The sequence below is a fragment of the Physeter macrocephalus genome, chromosome 4 (assembly GCF_002837175.3).
Source record: "Physeter macrocephalus isolate SW-GA chromosome 4, ASM283717v5, whole genome shotgun sequence".
Lineage (NCBI taxonomy): Eukaryota > Metazoa > Chordata > Mammalia > Artiodactyla > Physeteridae > Physeter > Physeter macrocephalus.
In genome coordinates, this window is record NC_041217.1 from 61,922,029 (window position 1) to 61,935,931 (window position 13,903).

Below are 13,903 nucleotides of genomic sequence, written 5' to 3' on the forward strand. Positions count from 1 at the left end.
ACATACACACACACACACACACACACACACACACTCCATATTCTGGATCATCTTGATGTTCACCTAATAACCCAAAAAAACCAAGTAGTATCAGTGCCCGAATGTGCATTTTTATTTACTATCTTACTGCTGCCAAATAGGTTATTTTAATTGTAGCTGGCTGAGGGATGAAAAAAAAAAAAAAAGACAAGGACAGATCTATTTCTTAAATGATATGTTTGTACCAAGTGAAGGCCAAATGATACCATAATATGCTGTAGAAACAAAGGTTTCTCAGAAGTTTCAAGAGTAGAATAGGCCCGGTGGTGCAGTGGTTAAGACTCCAAGCTCCCAATGCAGGGGGCCCGGGTTCAATCCCTGGTCAGGGAACTAGATCCCACATGCATGCTGCAACTAAGAGTTTGCATGCCACAACTAAGGAGCAGACCTGCTGCAACTAAGACCCGGTGCAACCTAATTAATTAATTAATTAATTAATTAATTAATTTTTAAAAGAAAGAGTAGAATAAGCCTGTGCCAAACTCAGAGCACTTAGTACCATATTCATGTTGAGCTTACTTATTAAGTTTCAGCAAACATCTTTTGTCACATTAATGTTAACTTAAATTTTATCCATTTTATAGTCTTGTTTGTAATGAATTTGTAAACTGTTTTAGTTATATAATTTTATGTGCAAGTGTTTATATTTAGGTGTATATTTGGACATATTTAAGTTACATTATAATTAAGATATTTTATGTCAACGCTGGGAATCCATGAGAAAATTTTTCCTTCAAAAGAAACACTGCCAAAAGAAATGAATCACTGAAAATGTTGAACAGGAGAATACAGGATAAATACATATTAGAAAATACCAGAAAACTGTAAAGGAGTAATTAAAATTAGAGAAGGGGAAAAAATTTAATTTTTTGGTTTAACAGTTTGAGAAAAAAAGTTCATACTGGCCTCATGCCACATACAAACATTAATCCTAATGAATTCAAGGTAAATGTAAAAAGATAAAGGCAATTGATGAGAAAAACATATAGGTGATTTTACTCATGATATAGGTAGCCTTTCAAAAAGGAAAGAAAAAGGTAGGTTCCTTGGTGTAAGCTTCAATTCCAGCTCTGGATAGACTCACCCTCCTCCAATATGCAATCTGTTTTTCATATCTTTTTCCATATATTTATTCCTTTCTACTTGGTCCATTTTTCCTCTCACCCTCACCATCAGTCCACCTTCTAACTCTTTCCTCAGTGTCTTCTGAAGCCCTGAAGTATTTTGAACAGTTACCTTTATGCCCTCAGTCTCAGTTACCCCACCACAAGCTCTTACTTAGAATTTAATCTTCACTTTCATTTACCTGCAATCGTAACAGGTTAAATGCTTGCCTCCTTTTCCCCCTTGCTATGATCTAAATTTTTGTGTGCCAACCAACTTCATATGTAGCCCAATATGATGGTATTAGGAGGTAGGGCCTTTGGAAGGTGCTCGAGTCATGAGGCTGGAGCCCTCATAAATGAGATCAGTAAAGGCCAAGATTTTAGATGGATTAATAAAACAAGATCCAATTATATGATATCTATAAGAAAGCAAGTTTAAATATGAAGACACAGGTAGGCTGAAAGTAAATGGATGGAAAAAGATATACCATGCAAACAATAAGTATAAGAAAGTTGTAATGATTATATTAATTTCAAATAAAGTAGAATTTATGGCAAACAGTATTACATAGATAAATGTCCCAAGAGGCATTGGGAGACAGTACTTTAGACAGAGAGCTAAAAGAAAACGGATATTCATGGCAAAAAGAGCACTGAGCAAAGGTACAGAGAGGTAAAACAACATGGTTCTTTTGATGAGGGGAAATGAGACAGGAGAGATCATAGGAGAGGTGGTAGAAGCCACTGATAGAAGGACTTTTGGACTACATACAGAGGTTTGAATTTTATCCTATAGGCCAAAAGATCCCAAAACATTTTGGTCTCATGGACGCCTTAGCTCTTAGAAAATATTAAAGACTCTAAAACACTTTTATGTAAATAGGTTATATTGATAAATATTTGTTGTATTATAAACAGCAAATTTTAAAATATTTATTAACTTAAATATAACAAAATATTTACATTTTAACATAAATATGATTTTTATGAGAAAAATGACTATTTTCCAAAACAATAAAAAAATCAGAGAAGAGAGATATTGTTTTACATTTTTCAAAATCTCTAATGTCTAATTTAATGAAAAGCAGCTGCATTCAACTTTCAACCTGCTGTTATGTGTTGTTTGCTTAAAGTATATTTAGTTGGAAAATGGTGTAGTATTTTAATAGCCTTTAATATAATTGTATATATTCTTCTTCACTTGACAAGTGGTAGTTTCTTAAAAGCTCACTGCAACATATAATTTCAAACTTCTACCAACAACCTTTTTTTTTTAACCCTGTTGCATTAAAATCCACTGGTCAATCTTGTACTTTGTATAAATCTTTTATCCATGCATGATTTTATAACATCATACACACTGATCATTTGGAAAACATCAGTTCACAGAGTTATGCAGATCTTCCAAATGCTGACTCTCTATTATACCACATCAAAAGAAAAAAAAAAAATCCCATTTGTTAAATACCACCAACTTCATCAGAATAATCTAAGTATTGGAAAGCTGTTGAGTTCAAGGTGGTGCATACAGTTTTCCAAGTTCCTAACTCTAATTTTTATTTGTAATTTTATCTTCTTTTGGATTTTTTTCTTGGGCAACAACTACTGTCAGTTGTCCTTTCTTTTAAATGATAGGCTTATTTTAAAGAAAATGCCAGCCAAATATCCATATCTGAATGACCACAGTTTGTGAGTCATTCTTTCAAGTAAAAATGTTATTCTATGAAAAAGGCATTTAGTTGAGCTCACAACTCAAACAACTGTACATGTGCTTTTCCTAAAGATAGCATTATATTTCAGTATGCATCAAAAGTGCTTTATGTATTCTTCCCATTTCTTCACACAGAATATTAAAAATATTTTGACTTGAGGGTAAAAATTAATAAAATAATTGTTATTGTTTCATCAAGGACACTCTTAAGTGAAAGTGGCTTTTTTTCTGCAAATGCAAGATGGTTAAAAACACACTACTAGTACAGTCTGTTGCCACTATCCTGCTTTGTTCTAAGACACCAGCAGTTTTACCCACCGTTGCTTCTGCACCATCAGTCCAAATGTCAACATATTTTAAAAGGCAAATAAATTCTTAGTACTCATGAGATTTGATCTCAAGGATGCCTAAAAGAGGTCTTATTATAATAAAAAAAATATTTTACATGATTACATAAGAATCCTGATCGAAATATGAAAGTAGTATTTAGCCCTATGCATTAACCAACACAAAGAGAAATGTACAATCTATATCTATTCTAAATCTATAATATTAAACTATACCTTGTGGGATGTAACATTTGAACAGAATAATTCTATTCACAAATAAACCAATAAAAGTTATAGTCCAAGCAGCACTGACATTGTGCCAAGAACAGTCAGACCTGAGTCAAGGATACTGCTTATTTTATATTCAGTTGGTTATGTGCAGAGGCAGGACAGAGAGGCATTTAAGAAACCTCTTCTGTGTTTAACAGCCTGAAATGACAAAGTGTCAATAACCATAATCCTTTACTTTGTTCTAGACTGAAAATGTTCAGGTGACTGAACAAATGACAATAACTATGTAAATGAAGTAGCAAAAGAAAAAGTAAAATTGCATGCCCCACAGCAAACATGTTCAAAAGGGTCAAACAAAGCAGATGGCTTATTTTATTTGGCTGGTGTTTGCATAGTTAATTTGTTTTTTAATAGTTTGCTTAGAACTCCATGAATGCTACCTAAATGTTTTGAATGTCAAATCACCTCTCCATCTCCACTCTTTCACATACTCAGTTCATATCCTGATACCTTTTACCTGAATTGTTCTAAAGCCTTTTTAATAAGTGGCCACCCTGTATCCAGTCATCAATATCAGACATCTATTACTTTGTCTTTCTAAAATCTCTTGTTTCTCCTGGAATTAGGAGCCCTCATTCTATTTTAGGAAAACTAAACCATTTGACTGGAAAGGGAGTTGCCATCTTCTTATGTGACCCTATAACCATGGGCCTCAGCCAATGGTCAAAAGGTGGACACCAGACCTAAACAAGGTCAATCATAGCACTCTGCTCCCTAGGCAAAATAATTCACCCAGAAATGGGCCTAGAATTGGCACAAGCCAATCAGAGTCCTTCCCTGGATTTTTTTTTTTTTTTTGCAGTATGCAGGCCTCTCACTGTTGTGGCCTCTCCCGTTGCGGAGCACAGGCTCCAGACGTGCAGGCTCAGCTGCCATGGCTCATGGGTCCAGCCGCTCCGCGGCATGTGGGATCTTCACAGACCGGGGCACGAACCCGTGTCCCCTGCATCGGCAGGTGGACTCTCGACCACTGCGCCACCAGGGAAGCCCCCCTGGAATTTTTTTAGCTAGAACAGGGGGAAAAGAAAAAAGTTCTTTCCAGTGTGTTTCTAAGGATATGAGCCTTGCATTGCTGGAAACCCAACCTCTCTCTCAAGGTGCTGTTAAAAGCTAATCTGTGAGCATGAAATTGATAGTCAAGAGAAGCACATGTGAAAGCCAGAGAGAACAAGGATGTTGAACAAGTCTCCCTAAGCCTAGGCTCGACCCCTATTCTTCTTCCAGCCCTAAAATGAGACAAATAGGGAATTCAAGTTGGGTTTCAATCAGCTGTACCAACAGTGTCCTCATTGAGTCCCCCTTTTTAAGTAGGATTTTTTATATAGGAGGTGACACACTGTACCCTGAGAAAGAAAGGTTGTAGAAGAAAGGGTGGAGAAAGAAGAAACAGTACATTTTGAAAGCTGTGGTATTCTGAGGGGTGCTGATTCTGATAAAAGAATTACAATCAGCAAATATCCCAGAAAAAAATCCTATGCATAGCCAAATGATCAAAACCTGGTATTAGAAGATCCCTCTTTCTGTCTATAAAGTTCATAAAATGATCATGGTTGGAGAGTGGAAGAAAAGTAACTGACAATAAAATATTCAGGTAGATTGAAGTTCAAACAGTATTTTTAGAAATAGCAGACTTAACAGTTTAAATAAAAATAGACTTGCACCAAATAATGGAAACAAAATTGCAAGGCAATCGAATGAAACAGGCACTTTAACACTCACTGGTATCAATAAGATAAAAAGGACAGTAAAGGTTTTCACACAATTTAAATCACATAACATAACATGGTTTGCACCACTTGGAAGAAAACAAATGGGCACCAGGCTTATATGCTCCAGGATGGATGCACAGGTACCATATAAGGTACCCTAGGTCACCCAAGCAGGTATAATGAGGTGCTAATATAATGTCTAAGGCTTTTTTAGGTATGAATGCAGCAACATTATGAGAGCCTTTGGGATTGGGAAAAGCTTCGCCCAAGAGTTACTGTGAAAATCTGGCTTGAATTTAAAATGGCAATAAAAAGATGGGATTTTTTTCCAGTTTTAAATAAATACATAAATTGAAGTACAGTATACATTTTTGAGAATCCATTTTTTTCTCCCTCTGACCTGTATCTGGTCAGGGTAAATGAATCAATGTTAACATATCTGCCTTGATTTGGCTCTGTTACCTATCATCATTCCTGCAAAGAAGGCCACTAAGACTGAAAGGCAGCCCTTATGAGTTGAAATAGGATTATATTGCTCATAATAACCTAGAGTTGAAAACGAGTTGTTCTCTCTTTCTTTACAGCTGCCAAAGAGGAGTAAAACCTCCCACAGTGTGGCACAGAGAGGAAGACCATCAACAATCACAACATATGAGATATCTGGCCAGGGACCAAGTATGTCAATTTACTCTCCAGGCCACAGACTTTAAGGGCTGGTAAATAATCCAGTCTGAAGAGCCTTCTCCTTTGCCTATCTCAGCCTAACCTCTCTATGGTCTCAGTTTCTTTCCTCGTTTGTAAAAGATGGTAATACCTACCTCATAGGGGTTTTATGAGGATGTAAGGTGTCTGTATATGTAAAATTCTTAGAACAGCCAGGGGCACACAACAGCACTATTAGCTAATGACAGCAGCAGTAGAGTAGTACTAGAGCCAAGAATAGCCTGAGTTAGGATGCATAGCTTTGCTTATAGAATGAGCACGAATTTAATTTTTAGCCGTACTGTTAAAATGCAAGCATTTTATATGTCTCGTTTCAAAGAGAATATTGTGTCACCGGTACACTGCAAGGAGGCTAATGCTAGTGCCCAGGTCACACCAAATGAGATGGCTGCAATGACTGATGAGAAGCAGATAACAGGGTCAGGGCAATACCCAGCTACAGGCACAACAGGGCCTGGCAAACCCACCAGTTCTCAGGAGAAGGAAAGCCACTGTTGTCTAAGCCAGCAGTGCCTAGAAAACATTGAGATACAAATTAGGGGAAGCAGAGCACGAAAAGAAGGAAGAAGGGGGTCCTTACACAGCACTTGACAAAGCAAGGCCTCTGTCTCCCACTACGAACCCCTAGAAATATTTGAGGTGAACTTTGTAGAGTGCTTGAGCCCTGTCTTAGTAGATGAGCGTGAGCATCAGTGAAACAATTTCTGTAGATTCATAAGGAATATGTAAAACTTTAAGCAGAATTTGAAACAGAAAGTTTGCCTGTAAAAACCCCTCAAAGGGAAAAATGACAAGATAACACTTTATATTATATATTACATCAGATTTTTGAAATAGGGACTTCCCTGGTGGTCCAGTGGTTGAGAATTTGCCTACCAATGCAGGGGACACGGGTTCGAGCCCTGGTCCGGGAAGATCCCACATGCCGCGGAGCAACTAAGCCCATGTACCACAACTACTGAGCCTGTGCATTGGAGCCCACAAGCCACAACTACTGAAGCCCACGTGCCTAGAGCCCCTGCTCCGCAACAAGAGAAGCCACCACAATGAGACGCCACGCACTGCAACAAAGAGTAGCCCCCGCTCGCTGCAACTAGAGAAAGCCTACGCGCAGCAATGAAGACCCAATGCAGCCAAAAATAAATAAATAAATTTATTTTTTTAAAAAAAAGAATATAATGAAGCAGATATTCTCATAGACATGCAGCTGTGGAAATATTTGTTATCCTCTTTCTGGAGGATAAATTGGGACTTATTAAAAACTTTAAAATGTTTTTATTTGATGTAAGAATTTCTTGAAATTATTCTAAGGATAACTTAGGTGTTCACAAGGATTTATATAGAAAAATGTTAACCGCAGAATTATTAATAATAAAATTTTTAATTATAAATAATAAAACAAGAAAAAGATAAAGAAAAGTATATTCCTATAACTGACTATTATTCAGATTTTAAAATTATGTTTTCAAAGATTATCTAATTGTGCAGAAAAAATTCAAAATACAATGTTAGGTTTAAAAAGTGCAATATAAATTTATATAAATAGGATAATTCCAATTCATTTTATAAAACTAGTATTACCTTAATATCAAAATCAGAGTACAAAAATAGAACACACATCAATAACCCTCATGAATACAGATGCAAAATCCTTAACAAAATATTAGCAAATAGAACTCAGCAATATATAAAAGAACTATAGTTCTTTTGGAAAACAAGTGTTGTTGAAAAAAAATATATACCAATGTCATCTGCTATATTAAAAGGCTAAGGAAGAAAAATCACACAATCATATCAATTGATGCAGAAAAAACATTCAAAAAAAATTCAACACCCATTCATGATCAAAACTCTTAGAAGAAAACAGGAATAGATGGGAACTTCCTGAACTACATAAAGAGCATCTACAAAAACAAAAGCAAAACAACAACAATAAAACCACTACAGCTAACATTACGCCTAACAATGAAAGACAAGAATGTCCATTCTCATTGCTCTTATTTAATACAGTGCTGGAAGTTCAAGTTCCTGCAATAAGGCAAGAAGAAGAGAAGGTGAGAGGAAGGGAAGTGAGGAAAGGGGAGGAGATGGTAGGGGAGAGGGGAAGGAAAGGGAAAGGAAAATGGGAAGGGAAGGGGCAAGCAGATCAGAATGGAAGAAATAGAAATCTCTTCATTTGCATATGACATAATTATCTAAAAAAAGAAAATAAACTACAAAAAATATTCTAGAACTAATGACAGATTTCAGCATGGTTGCAGGACATAAGATAAACGTACAAAAATATATCTATATATTAGAAATAAATAAGTGGACACTGAAATTAAAACTATAATACCATTTATAATAGTTCAAAAAGAAAAAAATTACTAGGTGTTAATCTAACAGAACTTGCACAGGACTTGTATATGAAAACTTACAAAATGCTAGATGGAAGACCTAAATAAATGGAGAGTCATATAGTGTCCATGATTTGGAAATTAACATAGTACAGATGTCAGTTGTCCTCAAATTGATAAATGGGTTTGGAACAGTTCCTATCAAAATCCCAGAAAGATATTTTGTAAATATAGACAAGATTTTCTTTTTTCTTTTTTTTTTTTGGCCATGCTGCATGGCTTGTGGGATCTCAGTTCCCTGACCAGGAACTGAACCCAGGCCCCTGCAGTGAAAGCCCAGAATCCTAACCACTAGGCCACCAGGGAACTCCCTAGACAAGATTTTTTTAATATTACAAGGAAAAATAAAGGAACTAGAATAACAATTTCCAAAAAAAGGTAGGAGAAGTCAATCTACCCAATTTCCTGACATATTATGTAGCTATAGTTATCAAGACTGTGTAGTACTGGCAGAGTGGCACACATATAGATCAATGGAACAGAAGAGAAAACCAAAAATGAATATGCCCTGCTGATTTTTAATAAAGGTGCAAGAGCAATTCAATGAAAGAGAGATAGCCTTTCCAATAAACCCAGTGACATGGCCGTACAAGGAAAGTTAGGAAATACAGTCTCTGACAGGACAGTCATTTATCAGAAACAAGTCTACACTGTAGAAGAACAAATTTAGGAAGAACAGCTAGTCTTCTCTCTCGTGTGTATTGTACATGCTACTCATATTATTCCTGCAATCCTCAGAACAGCCCTATGAAGAAAGTACTATTATAATGTTCATTTTATAGATGTTTACCTTCTCTACTAAAAGGTTAAACAACATGCCCAAATAGCTAGTAAGTAACAGAACTGAATTTTAAACACAGTTCTGCTTGCTCCCAATGATCTAAGATTGTTAGATTACAATAAAATAGGCAAAATATTTAATTGGTTTGTACAGATCATTCAGTTAAATAATTCATGTATATTAAAGAGTTCAGAACATACCACCCCAAAATATGTTGCTCTGGTATACTATTTTGACTTAAGGCACTTGAAAGACAGTGAACACAAGAAAAACACTGACTTTCCTTCCTTTTCTTAAAAGTGAGATAAAATTCCCATAAGAGGGTTGTCCTCCCTATGCCAGTAGGAAAGCAACATTCTCATCACTAAGGATAAGAAGTTGCGATCAAGAGAATTCTATACAAACAGACCTTGTTAAAATAATTCTTATCTTCCTTTAATCTCCCCACATAGTTTAGTCACTTCTCCACAAGAGGCACAATTGTCTCTCTTTTCTTTCAACCTAATATAAAAGCAAGTAGGTTTTCTCTATTTCTTTGGGTCTTCATTTCCTATGAAGGCTCCTGTACCATGTAAAACTTGTATTACATAAATTTGTATGCTTTTCTCCTGTTGATCTATCTGTCTCATGTCAATTTAATTCTCACACCCAGCCAAAAAAACTAAGAGTGTAAGAGTTTGCCTCTCCTACAATATACAAAAAATACATTTATTTATGTGTGCTACTTATCTTTTTTGATCTCTGAATATATAATGTAAAACCAGTAACAGAATAATATAGAATTTATATCTAGTAAATTTTGGATTGTTCAGAAGATCATCACCCAACTTACTGATTTTTCAATTTAAGGTTTCCTTCCTTCTTACCATTTTGAAGCTTAACAAATTTGAAGGAAAAAAGAAAGGAAACAATTGATCATTTTACTATTTGTTAGTAGTTCTAGAAAACTGTTTTATAGAGAGAAAATAGTTAAGAGCAAAGTTAAGTTGTTAACAAAGTAAATGGACAATATTCTTCAAAATTATGAGAAAATTGGTTTTCACATTTAATAATCTAGTAGTTTCAATTTTGCCACCAAAAAAAATTTCTGTAGAAATAACTTATTCTGATGTTAAGGTCTTTCCTGGAGTTGTGATATTTTCCCTTGATATTATAATATCTATACTCTACAGTAAACTGTACACTTGAAAGCAACCTTGCAGCCAATGAACCCACCCTTATACTGTGGAAAAACCTGAAAAACACCTTTACTATGAATGTTAAACTTACTCCTTGCAATAATAACATACACAGACGAAAACAAGACCTTATTCATAGAAATGAGTGCCCATGAAAAGGACATTTTGGTGAGCAAAACAACTTACAAAACTCAACATTAAAGAAGCAGCCAGTATAGGAGAGTTCCCTTTTCTCCACACCCTCTCCAGCATTTATTGTTTGTAGATTTTTTGATGATGGCGTTCTGACTGGTGAGAGGTGATATTGATGGGAATGTAAATTGGTACAGCCACTATGGAGAACAGTAAGGAGGTTCCTTAAAAAACTAAAAATAGAGCTACCATATGATGCAGCAATCCCACTCCTGGGCATATACCTGGAGAAAACCATAATTCAAAAAGATACACGCACCCCAATGTTCATTGCAGCACTATTTACAATAGCCAAGACATGGACTATGTCCATCAACAGAAGAATGGATAAGAAGATGTGGTACATATATAATAAAATAATGCCATTTGCAGCAACATGGATGGACCTAGAGATTGTCAGAGAAGTCAGAGAAAGACAAATATCATATGATATCACTTACACGTGGAATCTTAAAAAATGGTACAAATGAACTTATGTACAAAACAGAAATTGAGTCACAGATGTAGAAAACAAACTAATGGTTACCAAGGAGGAAAGAGGGGAGACATAAATTGGGAGACTGGGATTGACATATACACACCACTATATATAAAAGATAACTAATGAGAACCTACTGTATAACACAGGGAACTTTATTTGGCTCTCTGTAGTGACCTATATGGGAATGGAGTCTAGAAGAAACTGGATATATGTATATGTATGGCTGATTCACTTTGCTGTACACCTAAAACTAACACAACATTGTAAATCAACTGTACTCCAATTAAAAAAAAAAAAAGCAGCCAGTCTGTTGTACAAGACAACTCATCACAACCTGGATGATATGCTCCACAATACTGATACTAAATAGGGGCGGGTGAGATATAAAAATGGTGGATAAAAAAGTGTCAAAAAGAAATCTTGCATTTTACTTCGGTAGGATATGTGAAAGAAAAGCTTTAATCTTGATACAGCCAAGAATGCATGAACTAACAAAACTGATACATAAACAGATGTTGTGTTTAATATTAATAACCAATTGTAATCAAATTGGAGAAATCTGATTTCTTTTAAAATTTAAATCTAATGAAATAAAAGACATTTTAACTAAAAAATAGGCCTGGTGTGTCCTTAAAATGTAATTAGTATAAAGCCAAGTTAAAGCTAGAGATTATAAGAGTTTAAGAGTTTAATTTTCAATGCCAAAATACAAAAGAAATCACAAGCATTACTGAATTCAACAGAATGAATTTAGTACTAATCCTAGCAAACATGCATAACAAATCAATTTAGGCCTAAAAGTCAGGTGGAAAAGCTATCTGTTTCCTAGACAGCAATATGTTACTAGGCAATACCACTTCACTGACAATCTTCCAGTAATTTTTAATCTGATGAAAAGATAAAACCACAGATCAGTTTGGCTTCAAATGTCTGTTATGATTTTTTGCTGGCTAGTAAGCAAAAATATTGTAGAATCACATTAAATCAATTGCAGATGAGAGTTTGGATTCAGAATTGTTAAATTGAGAGCTAGTAAGGCACTTAAGTCTTAAAGGATCTCAAATTAATTCATAAGTTGATCATAATTTATTCCAGTAGCAAGTCGGCTTATAAAATATAGACCTAATTCATCTAATAGCATTTCTGATTCTGCACTTGCACCACACACCCAGATCTAAAATGCACATTTTCCTTACCAATGTCCTAACAACTACAATCTGTAATTCCTTACAAAGCAATAAAAAGAGTAACCAATATAGCTTTACAGATGTACCCACAATATGGTAACTTGGTATATTAAAATTCATTATAACATAATTAAGTGAGTAGAAAATAGTAAAGGCAGGCTCCACACCAATGCAGGAGCAACAGAGAAGACCCACAGGATCTAAAATCTCCAGGAAAAGGCCATCAATAACCCCTCCTTACTGGGAAGACAAGGATGGGCTCAGCATTGCAAAGGAAGCCAAGAACAGCTAGCATGGCTGAAATAAGAGCACAGATTTAAAACAAGGACAGTCCAAGAAAAACATAATAGGGTACCAAGTTGACAGGGGAGAAACTGAAAATTTAGTATTAGGCAAATAGGTCATCAGAAGCCCAAAGTTAATGCCAGGTTACCACGGAAAACAAGTTAATCACACAATCACAAAGCAATGTTATGTTTTTACAGCACAGGATACTGCCAGCTTCTAGGTAGGGGGAGATCCTTCCTAATCTTAAAATAGGCCAGCCCCTCTTCTGGAGGGTGGAGTAAGCACAAGTCCCACTGGAAGTTGACTTCATGTTTGCAGGAGATTTTCATAAATTATACAAGTGCTATACATGTTATAACTCATCAGTGGAAATCTGTTAGTTTTATAGGCAAGCACAATGAAAAAGACTGAAAAAGTAAATCAAAACCATGGATCCATAAACTCTAACATGAACAAAACAAAGTAAATCTTTTCCCTTTCCTAAAATTAGTTCTGTTGTTTTGTATCTTTTTTTTAAGACGTATAAAGAAAAGATTCTCAAAGCTTGTCTTTTGCACAATTTTCAAAATTATGAACATTTATTTTCTTTATTCCAGTTATCCAAAGTCACAGTTAAGGAGATCACAAATTTAGACATCTTACTACAAGAACATGGTTTCTTTTGTTGATTTTTTTTTTTTTTTTTTTAATCACTTTTTTTTTTTTTTTTTTTTGTGGTACGCGGGCCTCCCTCTGCTGCGGCCTCTCCCGTTGCGGGCGAACCCGGTTCCCCTGCATCGGCAGGCGGACGCGCAACCACTGCGCCACCAGGGAAGCCCCCCTTCTGTTGATTTTAAATGGCTCTGATTTCCTCAGCTGGCAAGACCTACATTGCCACTCACAGGCTTAAAAACAGACGTAATGCCACAACACGGGCCACAAATTTTATATAACTCTTACTCCTCATCTGCTGGAAGCACATACTATATGCACTGGGTATGGGCCTCCATTTTTGTTCTATTTTCCAGCATGACCTTATGTAGGGGGCAGCTTTGCCATGCAGTGGTTCTTAAAATGTTATCCCTGCATAAGCAGCATTGTCCTGACCTGGGAACTTATTAGAAATGCAGATGTACCGAGTCAGACACTCTGAAGGTATAGCCCAGGAATCTGTATTTTAACAATCCGGATGCAGTGATATGGATGCTTACTAAAGTTCGAGACCATGACTGGGAGCAAGATCTCTGAGGACAACAGAATATCACAATAACCATTCTCCTGGCCATGAAAAAGGGGAATGTTATCTGAAAAACTTATGATTTTAATTTTCAGTCCAATTCTTCCTTAATCCCTCTACTCCAAACCTGCATCATCTTAAAAAGGAAGTCATGGGCTTCCCTGGTGGCGTAGTGGTTGAGAGTCCGCCTGCCAATGTAGGGGACACGGGTTCGTGCCCCGGTCTGGGAGGATCCCACATGCCGTGGAGCGGCTGGGCCCGTGAGCCATGGCC

The 13,903-nt window shown here is 36.0% G+C and overlaps 1 protein-coding gene across 7 annotated transcripts in view; it reads right to left on the reverse strand.

Annotated features, from left to right (window-relative positions):
* NME7 (NME/NM23 family member 7) overlaps positions 1–13,903 on the reverse strand; it is a 267,494-nt gene that overhangs the window by 154,559 nt on the left and 99,032 nt on the right. The gene's annotated exons all lie outside the window — the stretch shown is intronic.